Source organism: Dermacentor andersoni, chromosome 10 (genome assembly GCF_023375885.2).
Source record: "Dermacentor andersoni chromosome 10, qqDerAnde1_hic_scaffold, whole genome shotgun sequence".
Classification (NCBI taxonomy): domain Eukaryota; kingdom Metazoa; phylum Arthropoda; class Arachnida; order Ixodida; family Ixodidae; genus Dermacentor; species Dermacentor andersoni.
In genome coordinates, this window is record NC_092823.1 from 31,610,773 (window position 1) to 31,623,895 (window position 13,123).

The 13,123-nt window shown below is 43.7% G+C and overlaps 1 long non-coding RNA gene across 3 annotated transcripts; it reads left to right on the forward strand.

Moving 5' to 3' along the window:
• Positions 1-3,161: 3,161 nt before the first annotated feature.
• Positions 3,162-12,768, forward strand: LOC129381990 (uncharacterized). 3 transcript variants are annotated; one of them, XR_011890374.1, is made up of 6 exons: positions 3,162-4,012; positions 6,265-6,373; positions 7,489-7,615; positions 9,956-10,068; positions 11,656-11,876; positions 12,643-12,768. It is a non-coding gene; the product is annotated as an uncharacterized lncRNA (long non-coding RNA). The 3 variants fall into 3 exon arrangements; XR_008610071.2 differs by lacking the exon at positions 3,162-4,012 and adding an exon at positions 5,643-5,875; XR_008610070.2 differs by lacking the exon at positions 3,162-4,012 and having other exon boundaries at positions 6,009-6,373.
• Positions 12,769-13,123: the final 355 nt, after the last annotated feature.

The following is a 13,123-nucleotide window of genomic DNA, read 5'->3' on the forward strand; positions in this document are numbered from 1 at the left end:
TTAGTGAAAGATAGGAGTTGTGTTTTATAGGAAAAAAAAAAATTCTGAAGCAAGATTGACATGAATTGAAAAAGTTATTCGAGGAAGGTAATATGAAAATAAATTATGTGCTCAAAAAGTTTACAGAAAATGCTCCTTAGTGAAATGGGCCGATAGGTAAGTATTGAACCGGTACTAGCTGAGTTATGCAATGGGACCACCTTCCCGCCTGCCAATCATAAAAAATGGAACTCTGTAATGACAACTGAAATATTTCAAGTAGAATCAGTGATGAGCAGGTAGATGTACTTTTCATGAATTTCGTTGTTAAGCCGTAGATAGCCGAACTAGGTGAAATCTTCTGCCTTTCAATTAAACATGTCACACGAACGTAATCAAATTATTGGATCCATGAGTAGAAAGTCAAGTGTAAAATGATGATGGAATGCAATTGCCAACGTCGAGAAAAACACGAGCCAAAAAATACACTCAGCACTTTGCAGCAGTAACTCTCGTGTATTGGAATGTTGTTATGGCAGAGACCTGCTGTATTAGGCTTACTCTCGTTCACCACATTCCAAAATTTCCTTGGGATGTCTCTAAGAAGAGACGGGTGCGTCTGTTGGTAATGGTTTCTTTTTGCTTCAGACGAAATTTGTTTATGACAAAAACAAAGTTCACAATAGGGGTTCAGAAAATTTAGTTATGGGAATCCCTATTGAAAAATTTGTATGAGAAATTGAACGAGATGTATGCATGTCGTACAGATTTGACGAGAAATTGAACGAGATGTATGCATGTCGTACAGATTTGACGAGAAATGAACGATATGAAATGCATATTGAACGAACTCTCGTAGAAAATGAGCGAGATCTGTATGATGTGCTACGCAGACTTTTACGATGTGCACGAGATTTATGCGATCTGCGATAAGAATGCGTAGAACTTGTATGACATGTGTGCGATGAGTTGCGTAGACCTGACGAGATTATGTATGACGTGTGTGAGGTGGTGTGTGATGTGTACGCACTGTAGTCGTATGAGCAACTTGATCTTTGTGGATGACTATGAATTGCATACAGAGTGTGTGTACTCAAGTCGTAGTGCATACAAAAGCTCATTAATGACAGTGAGATTTATGATGAGTTGTTTGCAGTACATGCAAGAGCGTGATCAATGTGCTGCATGATCACATTGAACCATTGTGACACATATATACCAGCATAAACTACAGAGCAAATAAGATGTTCAGAGTTCAACTTCTGGAATTTCATGCAACGAACACATATACATCCCCATCAAAGCTGCTGTCGGTACTTTTGATGCAATGATTTTCACTTGGGGACATATTCTCGGATGAACACTTATGGCGATACTACTGCCTTTGCATGACGCATTCCTCGACCAGCCAATAGGCACTGGATAGCACCATGATATTGTCGAAAGCTACCATCAGAGAATGAATCCTTTGTTCAGAGTAGATCTGCCTAAGATTTTATTGCAGTATAGGAGTCGGGTACCATCAAAGTTTCATAATAAAATGCTATATGTTTGTGCACGCAATAAAATAATCTGGCAATGCGATTATAGCACATTGGAAACACTTCAAACAAGGACGAGTTGGCAAAGTTTATTGCAGGCAGTTTGAGCAGTGACAAATTATGCATGCGCTTTGTCACATCCTAATAATATTGCTTTGCATCAGAGATATCAGTCAGAGGTAGTAATGGGTGAACTTGAACCTGCATATTTTCCCAATAGCCAAGTGCGTCAACCACAATACTGTCAAATACAAATCTGCTAAGAGCATGTTAGTGCCTGTTTATGTCACATTGTAGAAGGTAGGCATGAGATTGGCCATGCATGCCCACATATAAATATAAAAAGCACAACCACAAAACAGTGTAATAGGTTGGTGAACAGATAGCCAAAATAGCAGTCAAAATCCATCGCACTTTGTCACAAATAAATAAGAAAATGTGGTAATAACAATAACAATCCCTAAAAATGTCATGTGATCAATCGTGGTCATGATCACAGTTACTGCCGTGAAAAATTATTTGCACAAGTGTTTCACACCTTGCTAAGAGAGCTTGACCTAGTAAAAAATCCTCATATGTGCACAGCAGTGGCAAAAAACGAGATGAGCGTCGCAACTTGGTGACCATTATCTGCCTACATACTACACAAAACTGAATTTAAATTTAAAGGAGAAATGACAAAGCAGTTCGTGTGCCAATGATGGTTAAGCGCACTGGAATGCCTTGCCATGTGTTGAAAGCTGACCTCCAAGCAACCAAAATGTGACCCTACACTGAAGCAGGGTCTTTAAATGACGAACGCGTATCACATCCTGGCGTTCGCGGACGCAGTCACCAAATGAAAAACACCTTTGCAAATCGCAATAACGACGAATGTCACGCGCGCGCACACAGACAGAATGCGAGTAGTTTCCGAAAGCGCTCACGAAAGACTGTACGGACGTTCCTACGCGTTCGACGCATATCAGAAGCGCGCGCGTGCGCGCACACGCACACACACAAGCACAAAAGGCGAGCAGTTTCCGAAAGCACTCGCCGAAGACGGTACGGACGTTTTTACAAGAAAGCAAAACCCGCCGGCGTGGCACCATTTCCCGAAGCACAAACAACACCACAGTACACATCCGTAGAACGGCGCACAAAAAGCCTGAACAAAGTGTACACCACTCGACGCCAAATCTGTCGTCGATTACGCCGCTGAGAATCACGAACACCTTCTGACATTCACAAACCAAACGACGATGTGCTGCGAACTCCAAACAGATTTTACGGCCCTGTCCGGTTGATAGGGCTGCTCCACAGGTTGTCCTCGCTGTTGAAAGCAATGTCAGCAAAGTTGTTGAAAAAGGTCGCCTAAAACACGCAAGAACATTGAAATAATACGCCTGTACTACCCACGCTACCCATGCGATCACGGTTACCGGAACCACAGACGGCGAAGTAAACAAAAGACGTCATTTCCCCTCATTTCGGACCGAGACCTATAATTACTTTCTCAGTTTCACGACTCTTCCTTTCGAGCAAGGCGCGACTTGTTGCTGGGACTGTGAGGGCGCTGCGGTCGAGCTCTGCACCAAGTGAGCGGTGCTGCTCTGCTGACATGTGCAGGTTAGTTGCGGGTGTTTGCGCGTCTTGTGCTGTAGCCGATTTTATTTTCTCACTGCGTGTGCCTTGTCACTGTCCTCGTGCACGTGGCTGGCGGTCGAGGTCTTTTGCGTCCGGTTCAAGTTTTGCGCTCACGGAGACGCCAGTACCGGCGAAGTGTGGGTCACCGAGCGTTAACATTGCGTGCGCACTTTGGTTTGTAGGCCCACTTTTTTTTCATCTCATTCCTTTCTTCGGACCTGTACCCCCAGGTATGGTGTCTGTAAAATATTATACTTCAGCTTAAACAACAACAGAAAGAAATAACGGCTGCTTTATTCAGCGAGCACCATGTAAATGCCGAGTGCCGCGACAAGCACCTATAACCGTGCCAGGCTATAGCAGACGACGCTTGGACGCTTGGCGCGGAGGTCGATGGCAGCGCTGCGGTGGCGTGAACGGTAGCGGGCTAAATGGTGCGCATAGGCTAGGAGTTGGGGTACTTAAAGAGGATCTATAAACGTTGTTGCGGCGGCCCGGGCGGTCGATGTGGTACTGATCGTTTGATCATATTTACGCGGTGCGTAGAGAACATGTGCTCATTTTTTGTGCGAATTAACGATCACTAAGCCCTGGGACCTGTGCAATGCTATTAGCTCGCTGTATGTTTCTTGCGGTGCGCCGTTGTTGATTATCGTAGTGCGGTCCACACGCGCTTTCTTTGTGCCCGGCTCATGAGAAGTGTTGTACTCTCGCCGCTCCCGCATCGGCTCACAGTGCACGGAAGAATGTGTTGATAGTTGTGCTATCGCGTACTGTAGTTCACCGCAATTCAACACTACGTTGGACGGACTGTTGGTGCAGTCGATGCGGCGTGAACGGACACGAAGGAGCGCTCGCCTCAGAAGGTAAGTCCGGCGCCTAGCGCATTCTTATGGACGTCAGACTCTGGAGTTTTGCAAGACGCGTAGTGCCACCTGCCGTTGCGAAGAGGCAGTAATTGAGTAGTGCGAAGCCCGACTCCCTTGCTAAGTTGCCTATGCAGCTAGCGACTGCGAAACAACGATTTAACTAGATTTTGGTCCATATTGCGAGTGTTTTGCGCATTTAACACCCAGACAGAGAGCTATGAATTTCTACGCTAGTCGTACGCGCCGCTGAACTGCCATAAAGCGCTTGCTGGCAGACTGATGGCGGAAACGACGGCAACCGCGATAGCTCCGCGCGCTACGAAGAAACGCCGCAATCGACGCTACGGTTGTGTTGTAAATTGCCATGAACGTGAAGGGCGGAATAACAACGTTCAGTTTTACCGATTTCCATCGCGATCGTATGAAGGGGAAAGGCGAGAGCGCTGGATACGGGCCGTTCAATCTGTTGTGTAATCGATTACTTGCATTCCCCACAACACAGTGGCTCGCATGAGAAAGTGCGACAATTTTGTTCTTCTGTAATTGTGTTGCGTGGCCCTGACGGAGGACCATGGTAACCAAGCGAAAACTCAAGAATCTGCAGCCGCCACTTCGTTGGTAACAGGGAAAACAACGTTGCGAATCATCCTGCTTATGTGCCATCGATATCTCCACCTTTTAACAGGCGTCCGCCTCCGCTTGACTCAGGTGGAACGGAGATTTGGCAGGTCAGCTTAACCAAACATTTTGGTTCGTTTATGAATTCAAAATCCTGTTCTAGAGCATCGTTGTATCGCGAGCTCATTTCTACTTTCGGTATTGTCCTGCGCCGATACAACAAGCACGCTTCGCAAGGTGCTCAGCCTGCTCGACTGCGTTTTTCAAACGTGAGCAATAAAGTTGCTATAGGAGCACTGGATCAGTAATTGCGAAGTAACGCACGTGTGTAAAGAAAAAAATGTCGCGTTTATTTACATATATTTGTGCCCGCTTGTTGCTCGAAGCGTCTGCGAAAACCAAATTAAGGTACTGAGCGATGCGGTAGCTCCTGCGAGAAAGAAAGATGCAGCGCGTAGGCACTGTAGGAAGCTTACTTTCGTTATGATCGCACGCTGTTTGCTGCCCTGGAAAAGGCTATGAAAGGATTTACTCTCTGTAAATAATTGCGAGACAAAAAATTACGACAAAATACAAAAAGATATAGGAGATACTTAAGTCTTGTGTTCAGGACATATTCAATATGAATCAATTTGAAATGCTTAGATTTTTATGCTGATATGCCTATAGACAAACCTGATGCTCTCTGTACTTGCGAGTTGAAGCGCGCCGAAATAACACTTGAGACTTTATTTTATATTGTACACGTACTTCGCCCTGCTGAGCTTCCTTTCGGAAGCGTGGATGGGCGGAAGAAGCTTTCCAGGTCCTTGATTTTTAGGAAACCGTGCCTCAACACACACGAAAGAGAAGGGTCCATTGTGGCCTATGCACCTTCGCTTGCGGACCGCTCTCCTTGCACTACTCAGTTTGCGCCAAGGCTGCGATGGGGGCGCTGGTGACGGGTTTTTCCGCAGCGCCGCCTGGGCAGAGTCTGAGGTCTATGGTTCATGTAGTGTACCTTGTCATGCGCAGCAGAAGATGATTAGTACAGCTACAAAAACAGTGACAGTGATTCCCTAATGTTCGTTCGATATCGTAGTGCACATTTAGGAAAACGTTTCACGAAAATTACCCCGAGATTGATGTTGTTAAGAGCTTCATCTATTGTTTATTTTCTTTTTGTTATGAAGTATGCTAGCGCCGGGGCATCGCTTGGTCTGAACGGGCACAAAAATTCAAGCAGGGAATGTCACTGCTTCTGTACGTAATTCCTCAGCAAGAAATCGTATAGACAATTCTAGAAGTACGTTGATGTGTTGTGCAAATGTTTTCACAGCTAACGCCAACGCGCGACGGCATCCAAATGATCTGACTCGTGAGAAGGTTTTAGCTTGTATGCAAACTTTGATGCTTATAGATTGTCGCCAAGACAACCTGTATTTCTTGTGTTTAGTGTTCTGTTTGTTTTCGTGCCTTTGACACGTTTAATAACCGCCTGTGATGTAAGAATGAAATATTTATTTGTCTAAGCGGATGCAGCTTCTTGTAGCTGGCTGTACGAGAGCTTTCCACAATTTGACGCGATGTTGTTAAATCACAAGTTTGCAGATTCAGCAGTGATTACAATAAGCTGAACATTTATTGTTTAGGGATGTCACAATTTCCTGAGACGGAGGCATCTCTGCACCACAAAGGAGACTGCGGCACTATGCAGCCTGAACAGCATGACAAAGCATCTGATCTGCCTGCTTTGACAAGGTACGTACAAAACGGTCACAGCCATTTATGTGTTCTAGGTTCTATTTGTGTATTTGGTACCTGCCAACTTTCCCGATTAGTTTCTGCTTTTCCAAGTGTGCTGTTTGTGTACAGCGTGTCAAGGTAAATAGTGGTTAATAATGTATGCATAGAAAAATGTGGGCGCTGAGAGCAAGCTTTAGGAAAGTGCATGCTGTCTTTCCAACACAGGATTTCTGTCTAGAATTTTTGCAAAATATGAAGTGCAGAGGCTGGCAGGTTTGGCAAACAATGTTCAACACTTTTGCTTTAGATTTTAATGTAGCCAGTTCATTATCTGTCCCTAGTATAGCATAGCGTCAAGCTTGAAGCTGATCTCTGATGTCACGTCAGTTGCAGGATGTAATAACGTGGTATCACAGACTGCTTGTTACGCATGTCAGTCAACATGGTGCAGTGGTCACAGGTGCGAGTATAACCGAAAGCTGGGCATTCTTTGCCCTTCTGCACATGATGTGGGATAGAGTTTGAACTATGCTATAGTGGCACCATCTCCCTCACCTTCTCTTCCTCATTATTCTGTTAACTTGCAGTAAAATGCACAACTTCTAGAGGCTTAATTATGGTGTTGTCTGCTGAACTTGGCTGATGTGAATTTCAGTAGTCTGGGGTACCCTCAAAGCCATGCTATACTTTGCATGCATTTTAAAATGGTCAATTTGAAATATGTGATTGGCTGTGGCATTCTCAGAGAAACAAGGCCTCTTGTGAATAATGCATACATGCATTATTCGCATTTTCTAATACTCTTTCAAGAAGCAGCCTATAGGCTGCTCCCCGAAGAAGTGACCACCTTTGCTTACCCTACAGGGCAGTCTGGTCCAGTTTACTTAACCTGTCTGCCATCTATGCACGAGGAGGACAGAAGCGAAAAAAAGGGACCTTCGATTAATGTTTTTGCACAGATGGCTCATACATTGCACTTTTCGTATCTTGCAGGCTTTGTTAACTCAAAGCTTTCTATGGCCGAATATCAGCATTTCATTCCTATTTATACCTAATAAGAATTACTTTGTTCATAGTGTCACTTTTTATATTATACTCTTGTGAGAATAAGCTCACTTGTTTTAATGCAGATGTGGCTGGGCCTGCAGAAAGAGTGTAAGCACACTACTGTGTTGCTGATCAGTGCTGGTGCTGATCTCTACGTCTGAGTTGGCCTCACAACGTCCAGGCGCCACTGTGCTTTGCTTCATTGACAAGGTAATATGATATAGACACCTTGCACGTCAGTATCAGTTTTGAGAAATATGCTAAGACACAAGGGTTGGCCTTGGTGATAAATACACTCGTGTTCTTTTTTAAAGCGTTCTTCTTGCAGTGTTCCTCATGTACATGTTTTCAGAAGATGCTTAAATGCAAACCGCCATGGAACTTGTTTATGCCTTAATGTAGCACTCTTTCACCAAAAGAAAAGCCTTATTTAATGCACAATTCATAAGAAAGGTGAGGAAGTGACAGGACATAAGTCTAACAACCATCCAGTTTTACTGCTTGCACAGCACTATAAAGCGAGAGGTGAAAGGGCAAGAACAGATAAATCGAAAATGCATGTTGCTGACACAACCGCGAAAAGGACACATGGCATGGCTACTATGACGCTTGTTTTACAATGATAAATAAGCAGTCTTGCTATATGATAGTCCACTGGAGGTGGAGCCAACTTGCAGATTCCCTGTCACAGATATCAGGAAATCTTAACGAATTTCGCCAGCTTATACATTGCCACGGTTGCACAGTTTTCAAACAAAATAATGTAAGTGAGCTTTGCACTACCAAGTGACCACGAAATGACCTGAGCATTGAGTTAACATGGTTGCAAATCCAGTCATTTATACATTGGCCTGTTTTGCCGACGTAGTGTCTACTGCACGACAGTGATATTTAATATCCATCAACACCCCTGTGCTCTACGTACTCTTTCTTGCGTGCTTTTTTTTCACAGGTAGTGGAAGATTACTTGATTCCAGAACAATTTGGTTTGTTCTACCCATGATAGTGAACTTGCCAGTCTTATATTAAACATGGAATTGGTTAGAAAGATGTGGTATTTCTTATGGTGCCCTGGTGCATTCAGCTTGTGCAGATGCTTCAAGCTTGTATTGACAAAAATTGGGATGAAGCCATAGGAGGAGAGTTGTAAAAGTGTAACGAAAGCCTCCTGATAGATATGCTGAGTTGTGCTGCTGTGCACACTTATTGGTTATCCCTACTGGGTAACGCTGTTAGGGTTATGGATGCTTTGACACTGTAGGGCCTACAAGATGGCTAGCATTAGAGAACACATTAAAACGACTGTAGGGATGCGTGTCGTGCTATGGTATCATAATTGGCCCACAAAGTGACCACCTTTGCTTACACTATGTGGTAATCTGGCCCAGTTTACTTAACCCGACTGCCATCTATGCATGAGGAGAAGGGACTAAAAAAATGAAGGGACCTTCGATTAATGTTCTTGTACAGATGGCCAATACATTGCATTTTTCTTATCTTGCAAGCTTTGTTACTTAAAGCTTTCTATGGGCGAATATCAGCATTTCATCCTTATTTTTACCTAATAAGTATTGCTTTGTTCACAGTGTCACTTTCTATATTTACCGTATTTACTCGCATAATGATCGCACTCACGTAATGATCACAGCCCTGAATTTTGTCGTCCAAATTCGATTTTTTTTTATTTCCTGTGTTGATCACACTCCGAACTTGCCGCAGCGATCTGTCATGTGCCAAGTCTAGCTATTAATGATCGCGCTTACCATCTGTCGAATGCTACGCGAACAACTCTTCAAGACAAACCAAGCAGTCTGCACGCACCAAACATTCTTAAGCAGATGCCCGATTTCATTCCTTTCATCACTTTCCGCACTTCCATGACAAAAAAGCTACAACCAAAATTGCCTTTATTATGTGTAGGCTTTGTAATGGTTGTGCTCAAGAACAACAAAAAAGGCACCTTTCGATTCTTCTCATCTGCACTCGTGGGCACGCAACAAATCTTGTAACACTTGTAATACAGCTAAGATATTCGCCCACCCTTAGCGGAAACGTGCTGTATTAGGATAGTAGTGAAGACAAATGCCGCAGTTTCCGCAGCATGCCTGCCGTGTCTTTCTATGTCACTGGCAGCTAAGCGCGCCCATCTGTTTCTGCCCCCTCATAGTGGACATGGCTACGTTATTGCCACAGACTTACTGATATTAATGATATTATTCATTCCGGATACGGAAGAAACTGTTTCAATGCATGTAACGTACTCACGAGAAAAAAAAAATCGCATTCGGCGCATTTGGTGTGTTCAGCTTGCTGCGCCGGCCGCCATTTTTGTTTTGGTGTTCCGCACTACACTCAGTGGCAGCCACCTATTTGTTGACCTGTTGCCATCCCGCAGCAAACGCGGGATAAAAAAATTCTTTTTGCGGGAAATTTAACCGGCGTAATGATCACACATCTGAATTTGCGACCATTTTTTTTACAAAAACGTCTGATCATTATGCGGGTAAATACAGTACTCTTGTGACACCAAGCTCACTTGTTTTAATGCAGGTGTGGCTGGGCCTGCAGAAAAGCTGTAAGCAGACTGCAGTGTTGCTGATCAGTGCTGATCTCTACGTCCGAGTTGGTCCCACAATATCCAGGCACCACAGTGCTTTCACAAGGTAATATGACCTTGCACCTTAGTATCAGTTTTGAGTTTGACTTTTGATAAATATTTAAGAAGACACAAGGGTTGGCCTTGGTGATAAATACACTCGTGTTCTTTTTTTAAAGTGCTCTTTCGGCAGTGTTCCTCATGTACATGTTTTCAGAGGATGCTTACACTCCTTAAATGCAAACTGCCATGGAGCTTGTTTAGGCCTTAAACTAGAACTCTTTCACCAAGAAAAAAGCCTCATTTAACGCACAATTCATAAGGAAGGTAAGGAGATGACCGCCAGTGTCTAACAACTATCCAGTTTGACTGCTTTCCCAGCAATATCAAGTGAGAAGCGAAGGGGCAAGAACAGATTAATAGGCAATGCATGTTGCTCGCACAACTGCGAATGCGACACGTGGCATGGCTACTATGAATGCTGGGGTGCGATCGGAGGTGGTTGTTCGGCGTGTTCGTTCGGTTACCGGCGCGCATGATTGACCTACTCCGCGCCTACGTCGCCAGCCGCGCCCCGCTGCTGGCGCCTTTCAGAACTGCATAGTCACACTCTGTAGTCGTGATGATCATGACCACGGTTTCGTTCGCAGCGGTCAACTGTGGCAAGTAGCACTTTCATTGTGACTTGGTGCAATGCACGCAGTCTCACAAACATGATGGCTATCGAGGACAATAATTGTACTGTGGCCTGTACGCTGGCATCCAATCAGCCAGTTACATTGAGTTTGTAGAACAATCTGTTACAGCCAGCTCAATGGTGAAAAAATTATCGGGATGGACCCGTGGTAGTGAATGGCACGTTTCTGATAAAGATGTGACCAAGTCTTGTGCTATGACTGCACTGCAAAGGAGTACTTCCTCAACACCCTCTCCACTACAAGCAGTATAATCAGTCGTGAATTGACATTTGCAGCTCCCATACTGCTTATGTGTGAAATAGAAACAGGATTTCTGGATTAATTCAGTATAAAAGTGTGTTTGTGTGAACGTTTGTTTCTTATTTTCATACCCTTAATAATTCAACATTCCGTTAATTCAGAATTTTGTTCCAGTCCTGGGAAATTTCAATGAATGAGCTTTTACTGTATACACCCCTTCTTTCACCGCATGTGTAATTTGAGCTCACTGGGTTACTGCAAGAACTTTTTTCAGCCTCAAGGGTAAAATTTCTAGCTCGGACAAAGCAGCTCCTTAAGGATGCAAGAAGTTTTACTGTGGTTTTCTACTGTTCCCATCTGCTTCCCTAAACTTCTTCTCAAATGTAAAGAAAATCTAGTATATCCCGTACAAAAGGTGCTTGTCGCTGACTGTGGGATTAAATGTGGTGAATCCTCTGAGCTAGAATTGTCCCTGGCCCATTATCAGTGAAGCTTCATTGACTAGGGCTTTCCTACAGCCAGGATGTAAACTTTGAACCTTTTGCATATATCTTAGTTTTATCCTTGAGTGCCATCACTGTGTCTGGCAACCTAGTTTCCCTCAATAACTGTTACCTTTTTTATCCATTATTTCCGGAAAAGATACTTTTTCTGAGAGCACATATGCTATTTTTGTATATGAGTAACTAATCTCTTGCAATTTTCATCTTTCGTAGGTTCACAATCGAAATGGGTTATTTATTTGTGCTAGTAAGTGGATGTGGGTAAACCAAGCCAAAACGGACAGCACGTTTGCCAGGGAGATTGCCCGATGCTTGTGGCAGGCACAGGAATTAATCCACAGGAGTGTTACGAGCAAAAGTATGTATGCGAAAGCTAAAGGAAGGTGGCGAGGCCAAGCCAGCGTTGACACCACAAAATCTTGGTGCATATCTAAGTAAGTAGACCCTGTCCTGCTAGCTCATGTTTTCATAAGGATTGCAAAGTGTTTGGAAGTTAAAGGAGTAATGCCTATCACACGGTGCTTTTTCTGCACGAATATAATGGGCTGTCGGTAAGATCGGGTTGTATTGAGGTGATCTCTCATATGGGCCGACACAGTTTACATCTACACATCAGGGGCATGCATAGCTGTATGCGTATATTAAGTGCTGTGCTCTAGCTCGCTAACAAAAACTATCATTTAGTTTCTATAGTGGTATTAAAGGTGCATTAATCGTTCCTATAAATTCTGCACTGGCATCTATGCAGTGTTTTCCGTCTGCATATTCCGCAGTGCGGTAGCAAAGAGCTGTGCTATCTGTGTATTCACTTGCATGAGCTTGTTATACTTGTTCATTTAATGTAAAATACTTGTGGAAAAGTATTAGACTATTTCTGTGGTCTGGTATTGCAATTCTGCAGCCATTTATATTGTTTGTAAAACACGAACATTTAACAGAGACAGGAACAAGACAATGCGAGGACGAGCACTTGCTTTCAACTGCTGTGGTTAATGTTGAAATATCAATTTACATAGGTAAAAAACTCATAAGCCTCCGTGTTTTCTATTTCCTGTTTCTCTGTGAGATTTTCACGCTTTACTCAATATCATGCAAGAACCAGCCCATTCAGTTATGCAGTGGAGCCACCTATTGTGCATGTCAGTTCCAATGGCTTGTTAGAATCTAACAGTGCCGGCTGCTTTGTTTACATTTTTGCAGAGGCATACGAGCACTTTGTTTCAAAAACGCCAAGCACCGTGGATACAGAGGCAAGGAGGCTGAAGGACCTGAACAAGCACCTGGCCACCATGCTTCGGGATGCAAAATAAAGATGGTTTGTGTTAATTGTGGGCCCTAAAAAGTGTCCTCTTTGTCTCCGAGCTGGCACATCGGCCGACTCACATGATAGAAATTAACTCGCTGTAATGTTGGCAGATGTTACTGTGTGGAACTTCACCAAAAATATTGCATGAACAAAACTCATTCAACACAAATGAGAACACTTGTAGAATGCAGCTAAACAAGAATAGTGGCATTTTGCATAGCTGAACGAGAATATTTTCATGTAGCATACACAAACGAGAACGATATCGTTGAGCATAGACGTGCGAGAACTATCTCGTCAAGCATAGCTATGCGAGAATAATCTCGTTTAATGTACCCATACGAGAACGATCTCGTTCAGTAACGATGTCCTCTC